Here is a 14,739-nt window from a genome sequence, read left to right as displayed (position 1 = left end):
GAGCTGGTTATCATCAGCGTACTGCTGACACCTGGCCCCAAATCTCTTGATGACTGCTCCCAAGGGGGCTGAAAGACAATTACCCAATGCTATTCTCTGAAAACAACCCTGGAGATAGGATCAAAACCACTTTAAAACAGTGCCTCCGATACCCATGTCACCAAGTCGGCCCAGAAAGATACCATGGTCAATGGTATTAAAAGCTGTTGAGAGATCAAGTAAGAGTAACAGGGTCACACTCCTCCTGTCCTTCTCCTGATAAAGGTCATCCATAAGGGCGACCAAGGCCTATTCACTCCCATAACCAGGCCTGAACCCAGACTGGAATGGGTTAAGATAATCTGTTTCATCCAAGAGTACTTGCAATTGCTGCGCCACAACCCTCTCAATCACCTTCCCTAAAGAGGGGATATTTGCAACTGGTTGGTAATTTTATTTATTTATTATTTGATTTATATCCCGCTCTTCCTCCCAGCAGGAGCCCAGACCAATGGGTCCAGCGTGGGATTTTTCAGGAGTGGTTGGATCACTGCCTGTTTCAGGGTGTCTAGAACCCTCCCGCAATGATGCATTGACCACACCCTGGATCCACTCGGTCAACCCCCCTTGGCAAGCTTTAATAAGCCAAGAAGGGCAAGGGTCGAGAGGACATGTTGCTGGCCACATCATCACAAGCACCATGTCTACGTCATCAGGCTGCATCAACTGAAACCATTCCCAAGATGCTGTAGCAGACGTTGTGCTGGACACCTCATTGGGGACTACAGTAGATGTGGATGGGGCATCAAGACTGCTACGGAGGTGAGCACCTTTACCTTCAAAGTGCCTTGCAAACATTCACAGTGAGCCTTTGAAGGGTCTAAGACTCCATTTCCTGGAGCTGATGTCAACAAACCCATGACGATAAGGAAAAGCTCCACTGGACAGCTAGAGGATGCGATGGAGGCGGAGAAGTGGGCCTTCTTCGCCACCATCACCACCACACAATAGGCATGATTATGATGTTTTACTCATGCCCGATCAGCCTCACAGCACTTCGCCAGTTGTGCTCTAGCCATCGTCCAGGCTGTTTCATTGCCCTTAACTCACTGGTGTACCAAGGTGCAAACTGGGCTCCACAATGCAGGAGAGGACACTCGGCAGCAACTGTGTCAAGAACCCAATGTACCTCACTGTTCCACAGTGTGAGAAGGGCTTCATCAGGGTCACCTGTTCTATCTACTGGGAACTCCCCCAGGGCATTCAGGAATCCTGTGGATTTCATTGGTCTCCTGGGACGGACCATCTTAATCTGTCCACCACCCCTGCAGGGAAGGATCGGAGCTACAAGTCTAAACTGCACCAGGAAGTGGTCTGACCGTGACAATGGGGTGACATCCACCCCCCTATCTCCAGACCACCCCTTCCTCCATCTAGAGCAAAACCCAAGTTGAGGGTGTGTCCTGCCCTGTGCATTGGGCCGGTGACAACTTGAGACAGCCCCATGGTCGTCATGGAGGCAATGAAGTCCTGAGCTGGACCACTAGAGGCAGCCTCAACATGGACACTGAAATCACCCAGCACTATCGTTCTGGGCTCCTCCAATACCACAGCTGAAATGGCCTCCGCCAGCTCAGAGAGAAGCAGTTGGGCAGCAGGGTGGCCAGTACACCAGCAGCAACCCTAGTTTCGTGTCTCCTTGGCCCAACTTGGACCTACTTCTTGGACATACTCTATGGACCTACTCTGAATGGGATCACATGTTCCCTGAGCAGGTGTGCAGATTGGGGATACTTAAGAATCCAGCATTTCTTTCTTAAATATAAGGTGGCTGTGGCTAGAAATGCCTTTTTCTAGTTTTTGTGCACCAGATGTTTCCTGACCTCAGCAACAAAAAAAATTAGTGATCCATTCCATAGTAACTTCTAGATTAGACTACTGTCATGCGTATAATGAAGTATGTGGCTACTTCAGAAGGCTTTGATAACCTACACATGATCCAAAATGCAGAGACAGACTTCTAGCAAGGGCTACAAGGATCATATTACACCTATCAGGAAAGAACTCTAGGCTACTCACTGGTTTCTGGACAAAATTCAAGGTGCTTGTTTTCGCTGTTACAGCTCTATGCAGGTTGGAACTTTTTTAGCTGAAACAGAGGAAGACAACAGGAGCTAACTACTCCCATGGTTTTTTTTTTTCAGATTAGAAGGAATGGCTAGTCATGGAGTCAACAGAATGCTGGAGAAGTGTTTACTGAAAAGAAAAACTTACACCACCCTTGGGCACCTAACAAAGATAAGACAAGTTCAAAACCCTGCACCCACCGAAATTCTAAAATGCCCTGAGAAAAACAGAAAAGTCAAAGCCTCTTTACCAAAGGAAAAAAAATGAAATTGGAGGGGGGAGATTTTGGCACAGCACTATTCATTAGAAGTCAGTTAAAACCAGTTATCTTAGGGTTGCTATTTCCTTCTCTAGCGTGTAAGCTGCAAATATACTCCAGTGTTTTTAACTGGACATTGATGTTTTTACTTCTTATCTTAATTTTACAGTTGCTTTATTATTTTTGTGTATATTGTTTTGTCTCGTAATTAAAAAGTAATGCTAAAGAAGCAATATGTACATACAGTTAATAAGAGCTGAAGAATCTCTATTCTTCACTGATGGTGGATTACTAATAATTATTTTGTTTATATTTCTTACAGAAGTTATAGGCACATACACATGGCAGGGGGCTTTCCAAAGAGAGACTGACACAAATCTATCATTGAAATCTAAGTGCACTTTAGTTTTCACCTGTCAGCTAAAAATATGCAAGCAAAAAGGCAGCTTCTTCTAACACACATCTCATATGAACATGTTATTATATTGTTATCCTCAAGGTGTCTACAGCCTGATTGCTTTATTACCAGCTTCAGTGAAGAATCCCACTGTGAGGTTAAAGTAGGTGATTTGTAATTTTCAGAATCTATAGGTATTGTGTGAGTGACATCCCTTTGTTTTCCTGATATACCTCCACTTTGTTTCTTTCCTTCCTTTATGTCACTTCCCTATTGCTTGATATCTGGCTTCATCTGTTAATTGTTGTAATTTCTTGCCCTTTTTCTTTGATTTGATTTTCTCAAGTTTTATTTCTGGAGGAGAGGGCAAAGACAGCATTTTATCCTAAAATAAATTAAAATGCTGTTAAAAAAATTATTGCCGTGAATCATAAATGCTATAAGCAGAAGGCAGCTCTGAGAAGGGGACTTTCCTTTCCCCTTCTCTCTCCTACATACAGAAATGTCTTTCTAAAGCAATGGCATTCCCGCCTTGTGCGGAGGCGTGTTTGCCCCACCACCCCCACTCTTCAGAAGGCTTGGGAAGGTTCCTGAAGGTTTTTGAATGGGTCAGGTGGGCTCTTAGGACCAATTATGTGAAGGGATTAGCGTGTATAAATAAGACCACTCCTCCCTTAAAACTTGCCTTTTTGCCTTGCAGCACCCTCCCTCCCTCCCTTGTCAGTATGGGCTCTACTAGTCGCCAGTTGGGGCTGAATAGGATTTTTTTTGGGGGGGGGATCCTGATTTCAGAATCCCTTTGGTTTTGCCTACTCCATACTGCTTGGGTTGATTTAATTGGCCTGATGGGAAGGGTTGTGGTTGTCCAGCTTTGGCTGGCATGCAATTCGGGCAGGTGAGGTAATTGGGGTAAAAATTGAGGCGGCTGAGGCATGCTGGTAAAGGAAACTTCCTAGGGAACCATCAGGGCTTAATGTCTGGTGGGGATCTGGGGAGTGTCCTCGTGGGACAGGCTTGCACATCATGGTGAATGCCTGTACTGCAGGGCCAGGATGCGGAGGTTGGAACCACATACCTGACTCCAATAACAAGGAGGGATAAGTTTTCCCACATCCTTGACTGCAGAGTTACAGTCCGAGGTGACTGACTTGCCTTGAGGAGTGGAGGGAGTATTCCCTCCCAGTTAGGTTGAGCCTCACCTGCCTGAAGTAGTTGAAATTCAATTAATTGGCTGAATTGAATATGATTTAATAGTTGTTATATTTTAATAAATATATTATACCATATATGTGTCACTAGTCTTCTTTGGTGTGGTGGCAAAGATGCTCGATGTTATACCCTCCAGATGTTTTTGGACTGCAGTTCCCACCATCACTGAAAATTAGCCAGGCTGACTGGGGCTGATGCACAAGCAACGCTGCAAAAGGAGGAATAGAAGGGGAAAGTAATATTCCATGATCTTCCTTCTACTCATGGTTCTCAGGATGCAAGTCACTGAGATCAATTCATGAAACGATTTCCAGATATACGTGCAAAGGAGGGGTTATGAATTATATGCCTTCAGCTGGTTTGTCTAAGTTGTGTTATAGCACTGGATTCCAATTAGTTTCTGAGCTGAATCCATGCCATTTCAGTTGAGAAGAGGGGGGTTAGGTGGTAATTAGGATCTTACCTCCCCCCCCCACCTTTTAAACTTGTAAAACACACTGGCTCTGCCAGAATCAGCAAGCTTCAAAGCCTGTAATTTCTAGCACTGGCTATGCGAGAGGTGTGGCAGCACTAGCAGAGCTCTAAGTATTGCATCTTCCTTTCCAGAGGCACACTGCAGCTGGCAGGGTCAGAAGTTCTTACGAGGAGTTGGAGGAAGAAACTCCTCCTTGCTCATACTTCTGATCCCCCCCCAACAATTTGGGGGTCAAATACTAAGTCTATTTATGAATATGAGACAAAATAAAACTTCCTTTCCTGACCTTTGGTCTCCAGACATTGTTGGAATACAGTCCCCATAATTCCTGTCCAATGGCCATGCTGGCTGGAGCTGATAGGAGTTGTAGTCCAGCAACATCTGGGGACCCAAAGGTTGGGAAAGGCTGCTATAGTGTATTAAGAGCCAAGGAAAAGTATCTGACAAGATCCGATAATCATTTCCAAAGGCAATGAGAAGTTCAGAAGCAGAGATGTTTTGGCTTGGCTCTGTACTATTTCAACACTCTGAACAAAACCCACACAGAGTCAAATCAAGCCTCTAACTGACCACTCATCCATCATGTTCACACACTAGAGTGTACAGCTCTGAGCTGGTGTAGACCTGTTACCTTGGCTTTGCTATCTTCTGCTAACTTATTTCCTTGCTTTAGAATTATGCTGGATCTCTCCCCCCACACACACACATACACAGCTCCAAACTTGAAACCATAATGGGATTAGGAGACTGTATCTGTCCTTGCATTGTATGGCATCAGGAGCAAGACCTTCCTATTGTGAAGGGTTATCAACCTAGAGATCAGGTTGTTTTTTTTGGTCTGGCCAACAATTCAGCCAGTCTTTGCACACCTCTGAATACAATTAAGACAAAGCGTACGAAAGGTAAATGAAGCTTAATTCCATTAATAATTTATATTCTGCCTTTTGATCAATATTAAAAGTAAGGTTTCTAAAGTGCTTAACTGGTGAAAGTCAAGAGATCAAACCTCTGACGCTAACCAATAAATTAACAAGCTAAAACTAATTAATCAACAAATAAATTTACAGACTGAAAACAAATAGTAATCAGGAAAAAGCAACAATTTCCAAAAATCAAAAATCATTTCCCAGGGCTCCCTACGCAGCTTGCCAATGGGTATCTGAGCCACAGCTGAGGCTTGGAGCCTGGGGCTCACAGCCTTTGCATGCACCAGCCTTTTGAGGCCCAGGGAAGGAAGCAAGCAAATGAAAGGTCTACTGCAGCATCAATTCTGGGGAAAGTACACAACTTGGGAATTAGTAGCAGAACCAGCAGACAGGCACTTAAAAGCTAAATCAATGTTCACAGCTCCAGATATGTAGAGACAAGATATTCTCTCATAGTGCCCACAATCTGCTCTGCCTGCAGCACTCTTCTGAAGCCTCCTAAAAGCAAATTAAGCAAACCAAAGCACTGTTTTGATAATGTTATATCTGAAAAGTTAGATGTATGTTTCAGCGTTGATAAAAGGCTAGGTTGAGACTTTGCCAGGTTTCAAGCAATATAAATTGTGAAACAACTTTAAAGAAAGAAAATGACACAGAAGAAAAGAGTTACAGAAAGCATGATTTAATCATTTAATCATTGATTTTATTTATTTATTTATTTAATTTATATCCCACTCTTCCACCGAGAAGGAGCCCAGGGCGGCAACAAAAACACTAAAAACACTCTTAAGTATCTTAAAAACAAAAGACTTAAAAAATATTAAAACAAAACATCTTTAAAAACAAACAGCTCCAAAAACATCTTAAAAAGCAGTTCGAACACACAGACTGAGAAAATGTAGAAAATAGGGGAAATGGTACTATTGCAGTTAGTATAACTTCCACACTTTGATAATATTTATTTTTCTGTTAAAATTAAAGTTGGATACAGAAATGTGTTCACATTGGGGCACATGTACAAGAGAGAACTAATTGCAGGGTGAGTCTGCAGTTCCGTCCTCTCCCAACCCAAAAAGCGCTCTGTTTACCCCCACAAGTGAGTGAAATATTCCAATTTTGTGAGGGGCTGGTGGGCTATTCTCCCCAGCACCTCAGGAAGTGGGTTGTGTGATTTAACTTGCTTCTTTAAACCGATTACCAGTGGCTCAAGTAGCGACATGGGAGAGGCCCCAGCAGCAAACATGGTGTCGAGAGATCCTAAAAGCAGGAAAGCTGAAGAGAATCTAGCATCCCAGGATCTTTCTGAAGCAGTAGCTGCTCAAATTTCTAGCGTGCACGCTGAATTATTTAAGAAATGGGAAGCTTCCTTTAAAACGCTAGAAGATAAGATTGATGTTCTTACTGAACATATAACAGAGATAGATAAAATGGCTTCAGAGGCATTGTCCCTTGGCACTCGTCATGCTACATATATCATGTTACATATATATTAGTCCGTGGGCACAAAAACTTATTACTTAGACTGGATGATCAGGAAAACTGCAGACGCAGAAGAAACAATCCACGCCCATGGTCTGATTGAGCAAGTAGGTCAGAGTGAATTAATTGCTTTTTTACTTGAATGGTGGAAAGAATTAGTACCTGAAGTTGAACTCTCAAAACTTGACATAAAAAGGGCACATAGAAGCTTGGGTCCACACCCTAAAGTGAATGCACCACCAAGAGATGTTATTATCATGTTTCATAATTGTGCTGTGAAGGATGCATTAACTAAAGCTGTAAGAGAAAAAGGTCAGATAGAATATGCTGGAAAGCCCTGAGTGCAGAAACTCTTCGTCGACGCAAAGCCTTCAAACCTGCAACGGACCTACTCCAAGAAGCAAATATTAAATTTTTTTTTTATCATTAATTTTTATTCAACGTTTCAAAAAACAAAACAGAACAAAACAAAACAAAACAAAACAAATTAATAACTAATACAATAAAATAAAATGTTGACTTCCGATTTGTCGCAGTTCAGTTATAGATCTATAATATATAACAAACCTGTCTCTTAATATATTACAAAATCGCTTTCCTCCAGTAGTTATCTTAATTAATCATCAAATCTCATTGACATTACTTTATTCTTTCCGCAAAAAGTCAAAGAGAGGCTTCCACTCCTTGAGAAATATATCCATCAATTTTTCTCCAAATAAACATGTCAATCCATCTCATCAAGTCTGCTAGGTCCAGTAGTTTCAATAGCCATTCTCAGTGTTAATTCCATCTTCCATCTCCATCCTTGCACCCATAATAATCTTGCTGTCATAGTCATATAATAAAAGTCTGATAGGAATTTCTTTCATCACAAATATTTCCTTGCCATCAATTCCGAATGTACCACTAAAATGTTGTTGTAAAGCTGCATCTCTGCTACTCCTTTTCACAGAATGCACCATCACATCTCCCAAGAGTTTTTCCATTGTCACACTTCTGGAATTAATTCTGTAAACTTTCTCCATTTCAAGTTCCATCAAATCCTTCCAATCCAGGAATTTTTTTGAACCGTTGATATCTTTATCTCTAATCTCTTCACCAATTCCTTCAAAGACAGCGCTGAATTCCAAACAGTGATATTTGTCTCCAGGATCCATCACAGCCATAAAATCCAAATCTTTTTCCAAGTCCATATTTGATATATCTATTCCAATCTCCAGGGCTTGAACCTTTCCTTTAATTTTTCTTTCATCTTCTTTTATTTGTCCAGCCATATCTTTGGTCTCATCCACCTCCCCTCTCACAGAATCCTGAATTTCCTTCAGCTCCTGTCTCATTTTGCCAAATTCACTTTTCATCTCTTGTCTGCTCTGTCTCAGCTCCTGTCTCACCAGCTTAATCTCATTCATTATTTTCTGAAACATATCTAGATAGAGAACCCCTTCCTGTACATCCAGGGTCTCAGCCACCTTCTTGATTGTCATTTTTAACTATTCCCAAGCAAAGAACAGTTTATTTCTTTTTCCAGTCACAAAGGAGTTAATCCTCCAAGCCTGCTGACATCACCCTCTAGACAGCACAAACCGCCTTATCTCTTATGTGTCCAAAAGTGCAAAACAAATTTAGTTCACAGCATCCAAAAAATTAGTGGCATAAAAAGTAAGCAGATTCGTCAAAAAAAAAAAAGTAGACCAGAAAAAATAGTCTCAAATGTCATAAAATCAGATTCCCTCTTTAGATTAGTTGCCCCTCATCCGTTTATATCTTTAAAATGCTCAATTCCATGCCAGCTTTTTGCAATAAAAAACAAAGATAGGCTATTTTGATTTTCTTCCTCCTTAATTCCGTGTGTATGAGAGAAAGTTATAACTCACCCAGGGATTCTTTGTTGCCGATCCTTTAACAAATCTCTTTTACTATAACGATAACAAAATGATAAGAGTAGATAGAAGAATGATTGCCTGTTAGAATACGTTTTTCTTTAAAGAAAAAAAAACATCTTGCTTAATCAGTTTGAGCTTGCTTGAAATTCCCTGGCTCCGTCCAACGTTGTTGGCAGGTCCTTCGTTCCTAATGAATTCAAGTCCCCCAACAAACACAACGAAGCTTGTGGATAATCTCTTCGTTTCTCCCTTGCCTGGGATAAAGTTTTTACCAGTCAAAAAAAACCTTTTGGCTGGTTTTAAAACTGAAAAAGCTTCCTTTGAGACGAGAGCTCGTCTCAGAGGCAGGCACAAGCTAAGCAATCCTTCCCGGAAGTCAGCAAATATTAAATATAGATGGGAGTTTCCATTTGCTCTCATAACAGAAATAGACAGTGTGCAGCATAAGGCTGTTACCAAAAAGGATATGGCTTGCATCCTAGCTCTTCTCAATATTAACATCCCATGGGAAGAAGACGAAATCGATGCTAAAAATCTACTTGAATCTACAGGGTTTTGGGATGATTAGCAGCAAGCTCCAACAGCATGGAGGAGGAATCACTCCAAAGCAGCTCTAGCTCATTCTCCTGTTCACACTCCCCGATTTACAAGATCTGTCTACTCCAAGAAGTAGCAGTATGGTCATCATATGTCTATGCTTTGGCTTTAGAAAACTTTAATTTCTGTGAACCCTGAGTTACACCTTTAAGGATTGTCATCCCACATCTCCCATACAAGGAGAAAGGAGAAAATGTAAGTTTATATAAGTTGTATAAGTGTTTGGGGGGGGGGAGAAGAGCATCTCTGTCCCTAATTTGTGAAAGCTTACTTTATATCTGCCATGCACATTTGCTTATAGTTTCCCAAAAATTCCATGCCAGCTTATTGCAGGAGTACAATTGATACATACCGCAGATCCTTGGTGATATGAAGGACTCTATGTTGGGCATGGAGAGAGGGAGTTGGTGGGGGGAGGAAGGGTGGGGAAGAGATCAGAGTTTGTATGTTAAAATTATGTTTAGGTTGTAGGATGGACATTTTTATTATGCCAGTTTGTACATATTTGCAGATAGTGAGAATATTTCATTATATTTGGTACTGTCACAGTTCCTTCTGTGGCTGACTTTAAAATAGTTACTTGGAATGTACATGGATTGGGGGATGTGGTGAAGTGGCAGAGGGTCTCTGATTACCTTTGGAAGCAGGGAACCTCTGTCATTTTTCTACAGAAAACCCACCAAGAAATTACCCATGGCCGGCTTTTCTCACACCCCTATTGTGGGAACCAGCATTTTGCACGAGGTAATAGACATTCACAAGGAATAGCTATTATTTTTGCTAGGTCATGTGACTTCATAATACAAAAAAATACAAAGAGGCCCCAATGGCCACTATATTTTCATCTCAGGCATTTGGGATACATGGGAAATTACCCTTGTGCCTATTTATTCACCTTGTTGTTGTTGTTATGTGCCTTCAAGTCGCTTACGACTTATGGTGATCCTATGAATCAGTGACCTCCAAGAGCATCTGTCATGAACAACCCCATTCAGATCCAGTAAGTTCAGGTCTGTGGCTTCCTTGATGGAAGAATGCAGCGGCCAGATTAATAACCGGGACCAAGTGGTCGGAACATGTGACACCGATTCTGGCCTGCTTGCACTGGCTGCCTATATGTTTCCGGGCCCGATTCAAGGTGCTGTTTTTAACCTATAAAGTCTTACACGGCACGGGCCCACAATACCTGGTGGAACGTCTCTCCCGATATGAACCTACCCGTACACTGCGCTCAACATCGAAGGCCCTCCTCCGGGTGCCTACTCAGAAAGACGCCCGGAAGGCGACTACAAGAAAGAGGGCCTTCTCGGTAGCGGCCCCCGAACTATGGAACACCCTTCCTGACGAGGTATGCCTGGCGCCTACTTTACCATCTTTTCGGCGCCAGGTGAAAACCTTCCTCTTTGCCCAGGCATTTTAATATTTTTAGTATTTTAGTATTTGTATTTAATGTTTGTAAAGATAGTTATATGTTTCATCTTTTTTTCTCTAATTACTTTTGATTTGTATTTAATATGGGTTTATTATGTTAATCTCACTTTTGTTGTATGTTTAAATTGTTGATTTGATGATCAGGTGGTTTTTAAATTGAATGTAAATATATATATTTTTATCCAATGTACACCGCCCAGAGAGCCTTGCTATGGGCGGTATAAAAATTGAATTAAATAAATAAATAAATAAATAAATCTCTTGTTTGGCCTTCCTCTTTTTCTACTCCCTGCTATTTTTCCCAGCATTATTGTCTTTTCTAGTGAATCATGTCTTCTCATTATGTGTCCAAAGTATGATAACCTCAGTTTCATCATTTTAGCTTCTAGTGACAGTTCTGGTTTACTTTGTTCTAACACCCAATTATTTGTCAATTTCGCTGCCCATTCTCCCAATATTGAAAAAGTACAAAATAACTGATGTGTGGCATCTCTTAAATCAGGGAGTCAGAGACTATACAAAGCCCTATATGGCTCAGGTCCAGACTATTTGACAGATCGTATCTCCCTACATGAACCTGTCCGGGATTTGAGATCTTCAGGTGAGGCCCTTCTTGTGTTCCCCACACCTTCGCAAGCACATATGACATGGACATGAGATAGGGCCTTTTCGGTGGCCGCCCCTAGGCTGTGGAACTCCCTTCTGAGTGAGGTGCGATCAGCTCCCTCGTTGCCGTCTTTCCGGCGACAAGTAAAGACGGTTTTATTTCAACGGGCATTTGGGATACAGAACGACCAGGATTAAGTGTCATAGGTTTGGTGATTACATTATATGATTTTATTATTTTAAATTGTCTGCTGTTTTTAACCTATATTTTATGGTTTTAATTTTTCTCATAGTTTAATTCTTTTTTAATAATATACTCTGTATGTTTTAATGGTGTTGTTTTTAGTTGTAAGCCGCTCTGAGTCCTATTGGAAAAAGGGTGAGGTAGAAATAAAGTTTATTATTATTATTATTATTATACATATCTTGAGGCACATTTTCATTCATATTCCAGATTAAACCATGTTGTGCTCCTTGACTCCCTGATCCCATACTTAAAAAATGCCTGTATTAATCCAATAATCATTTCAGATGATGCACCGGTCAATGTTACTCTACACCCAAATGTTTCAATTAATGCAAACCACCCTATATGGCACTTAGATCCAATGCTTCTACTCCAACAGACTTCAGATAATGTAATCAAGACTGCAATCTCAGAATATTTTGAATTTAATACTCCCTCTGGAGTAAGACCAGATATAATCTGGGATGCTATGAAAGCCACTGTTAGAGGCAAATGCATTGCTGCACAGTCAAAAATTAAAAAAAATTGAATGCCATGACAGTGCAAGCATTGCTTAGAGAGATTGCATAACTGGAAAACAGGCATAAAAATACAGGATCTAGTAAAATCTATACTAAATTATTAGCTAAGCATGTAGAACTAGAGGCTCTTGAATGCCAGAGGATAACTAAATCTCTTTTATATGTTGAACAAAGATATTATGAATTTGGCAACCGTAACTCTAAATTATTGGCCAATGCATTAAAAAAAAGAAATCTAAAGCCATTATCAAATTACTTAAATTAGAAGATGGTAGATGAATCCAAGATTCCAACTTGATTAATGAGACTTTTTGAGATTATTATTTGAAATTATATACATCTATTGATCATAGAGAAAATTATATTTTGAGCTATTTACAGAAATTACAACTACCATCAGTCAGAGATTATCAAAAATTGTTACTTGATAGAGATAACTGAGGAGGAGGAGGTGGAAACAGCTATCCAGAAATTAAAAAAATAATAAAGCCCCAGGACCAGATGGGTTCTGGAGCTTTTTTTTTTTTTTACAAAAGATATAAAGACATTCTAGTCCCCCATTTGACAAAATTGTTTAATGTAATCTGGCAGCAAAACCTGGAGAACCTCACATATTGTTATAATATTAGAACCGGGAAAAGACAGTAGGATGCTGGGTTCATATAGACCCATCAACCTATTGAACCAGGACCAGAAGCTATTCACTTCAATGTTAACTGCTCCTCTCAACTCAATAGTCCCCTCATTAGTGCATTTGGATCAGACCGGTTTTATACCGGATATACATATTAGTGACCCAATTCATTGAGTTCTAAATGTAATCCACACTGATCACTCCCATAAGTGTCTGTTGGCCATCCTTTCCCTGGATGCCTATAAAGCTTTTGATTGTTTAGAATGGAAGTATTTAATTAATGTATTAAAAATATATGGCCTGAGAGATCACGTTATTGAAAATATCATTAGATTATACACAAAAAATTATGTCTTAGTCCAGACAAAAAGGAGCAGCCATTTTAATTCAGAGAGGTACGTCCCCTATTCCCACTGCTCTTTGCCCTCTTCCTGGAGCCCTTAGCCATTGCTTTAAGAAATAATATGTCTGTTGAGGGGTTCCGGAGAGAGGGCGAGGACCATCTTATAAATCTATATGCTGATATTATTTTGATGCTGCAAGATCCCAAGAAAGCCATACCAGCCTTACGAGCTGAATTACACTTATTTGAAAAAAACAGTAAGGTTATGTATTAATTCTGAAAAATCTCATATTATCTTTCTCAATATAATCCCATCCGACCAATTGGAAATATCTAAATTTAGCCAAATTCCAATTTGCCATAAAGCATTTAAGTATTTGGGTGTGTATATTCCTAAAAATCTATCGAAATTGTTTTACTTGAACTTTGCACCCTTGATCTGACGTATGCATCAGGGTTTACATAAATGGACAAAACAGAAACTGCAATTATCTATATTAGATAGGATAGCTGCCATGCAAATGAAGGTCCCATGTTTTTTATGTTTGTTTCAAGTCCTCCCGGTTTCCATCCCTCTGGCCACTCTCAAACGTTGGCAACAACAGTTTGTCTCCAAGGCAAAAAACCTTGTTTGGCTATAAAATCACATTACAGGCAGCTGGAGGGAGGGGGATAGAAACTACCACATTTTGTATCGTATTATGAAGCCTTTCAACTCTGGAATATATATTTTATTATTTTTAAATTTCATAAGCATTGAAGAAAAGGAATTAGGATTGGGGACCTCTTGGGCATTTCCTTTTGAACATTTTACCCACTTATCTCTAAAGAAAATTAGTAACTCATTTACAGTATGCACTCTTCAAATCTGGAAAAGATGTAATCACAACGTTTTTCAGCTCGCTCACCTTTGAGCCCCCTACAGATACACCCTGCAATAAGAGACTCTAACATGAAAACATGGTTGGTACGTTGGGTGCCCAAGGGATATTTTCGACTGAGAGACTTCTACAGGAATGATAATCCCATCACAAAACAACAGTTACAAGTGGATTTAGTTGATTTAGGGGTGAATTGGTTCCAAATGGAACAAATAAAACATCTTTTGTCAGACCCCAATGTTTGCACACAAGCTACTAGATCTCTTATGAGAGTGGAGTATATTTTTTAACGCTGGGACTGGAAAAGGAATTGTTTCAGAACTGTACAAAGTTAACACAGTGTAATACAGGTCAATGTACTGGCTTAAGGACACCATGGGAAACAGATATGGACATCCAATTGGATGACATACAATGGTGGAATATATGGACATGGAAACCAATCTCAGCACATACAAGGGAAATCTCACTGAAAATTTGACACAGATGATATAGGACCCCAATACAACTTTCTAAGATAATTCCAAGCTTCCTTCCAACATGTTAGAGAGGGTGTGGAAGTCGGGGTACCTATTTCCACCTTTGGTGGGACTGTCCCAAGGTCCACTCTTTTTGGCTGATAGGTTTTGAAGAAATCTCTAAGATCATTAAATCTCACATCAGTATGGCTCCCCAACTGGTTCTCCTATCAATTTTCGACAGTTGTAATGTAAATATATTATCTAAAGATTTAATAGTTCATATA

At 40.3% G+C, this 14,739-nt stretch overlaps 1 protein-coding gene across 2 annotated transcripts in view; it reads right to left on the bottom strand.

Moving 5' to 3' along the window:
* Positions 1–14,739, bottom strand: part of DPP10 (dipeptidyl peptidase like 10) — a 503,938-nt gene that overhangs the window by 175,306 nt on the left and 313,893 nt on the right. The window lies entirely within an intron of this gene.

Source organism: Rhineura floridana, chromosome 2 (assembly GCF_030035675.1).
Source record: "Rhineura floridana isolate rRhiFlo1 chromosome 2, rRhiFlo1.hap2, whole genome shotgun sequence".
In the NCBI taxonomy this organism is placed as follows: domain Eukaryota; kingdom Metazoa; phylum Chordata; class Lepidosauria; order Squamata; family Rhineuridae; genus Rhineura; species Rhineura floridana.
The sequence above is the reverse complement of the archived record's forward strand: the minus strand, read 5'-3'. Positions and strand labels throughout refer to the sequence as shown.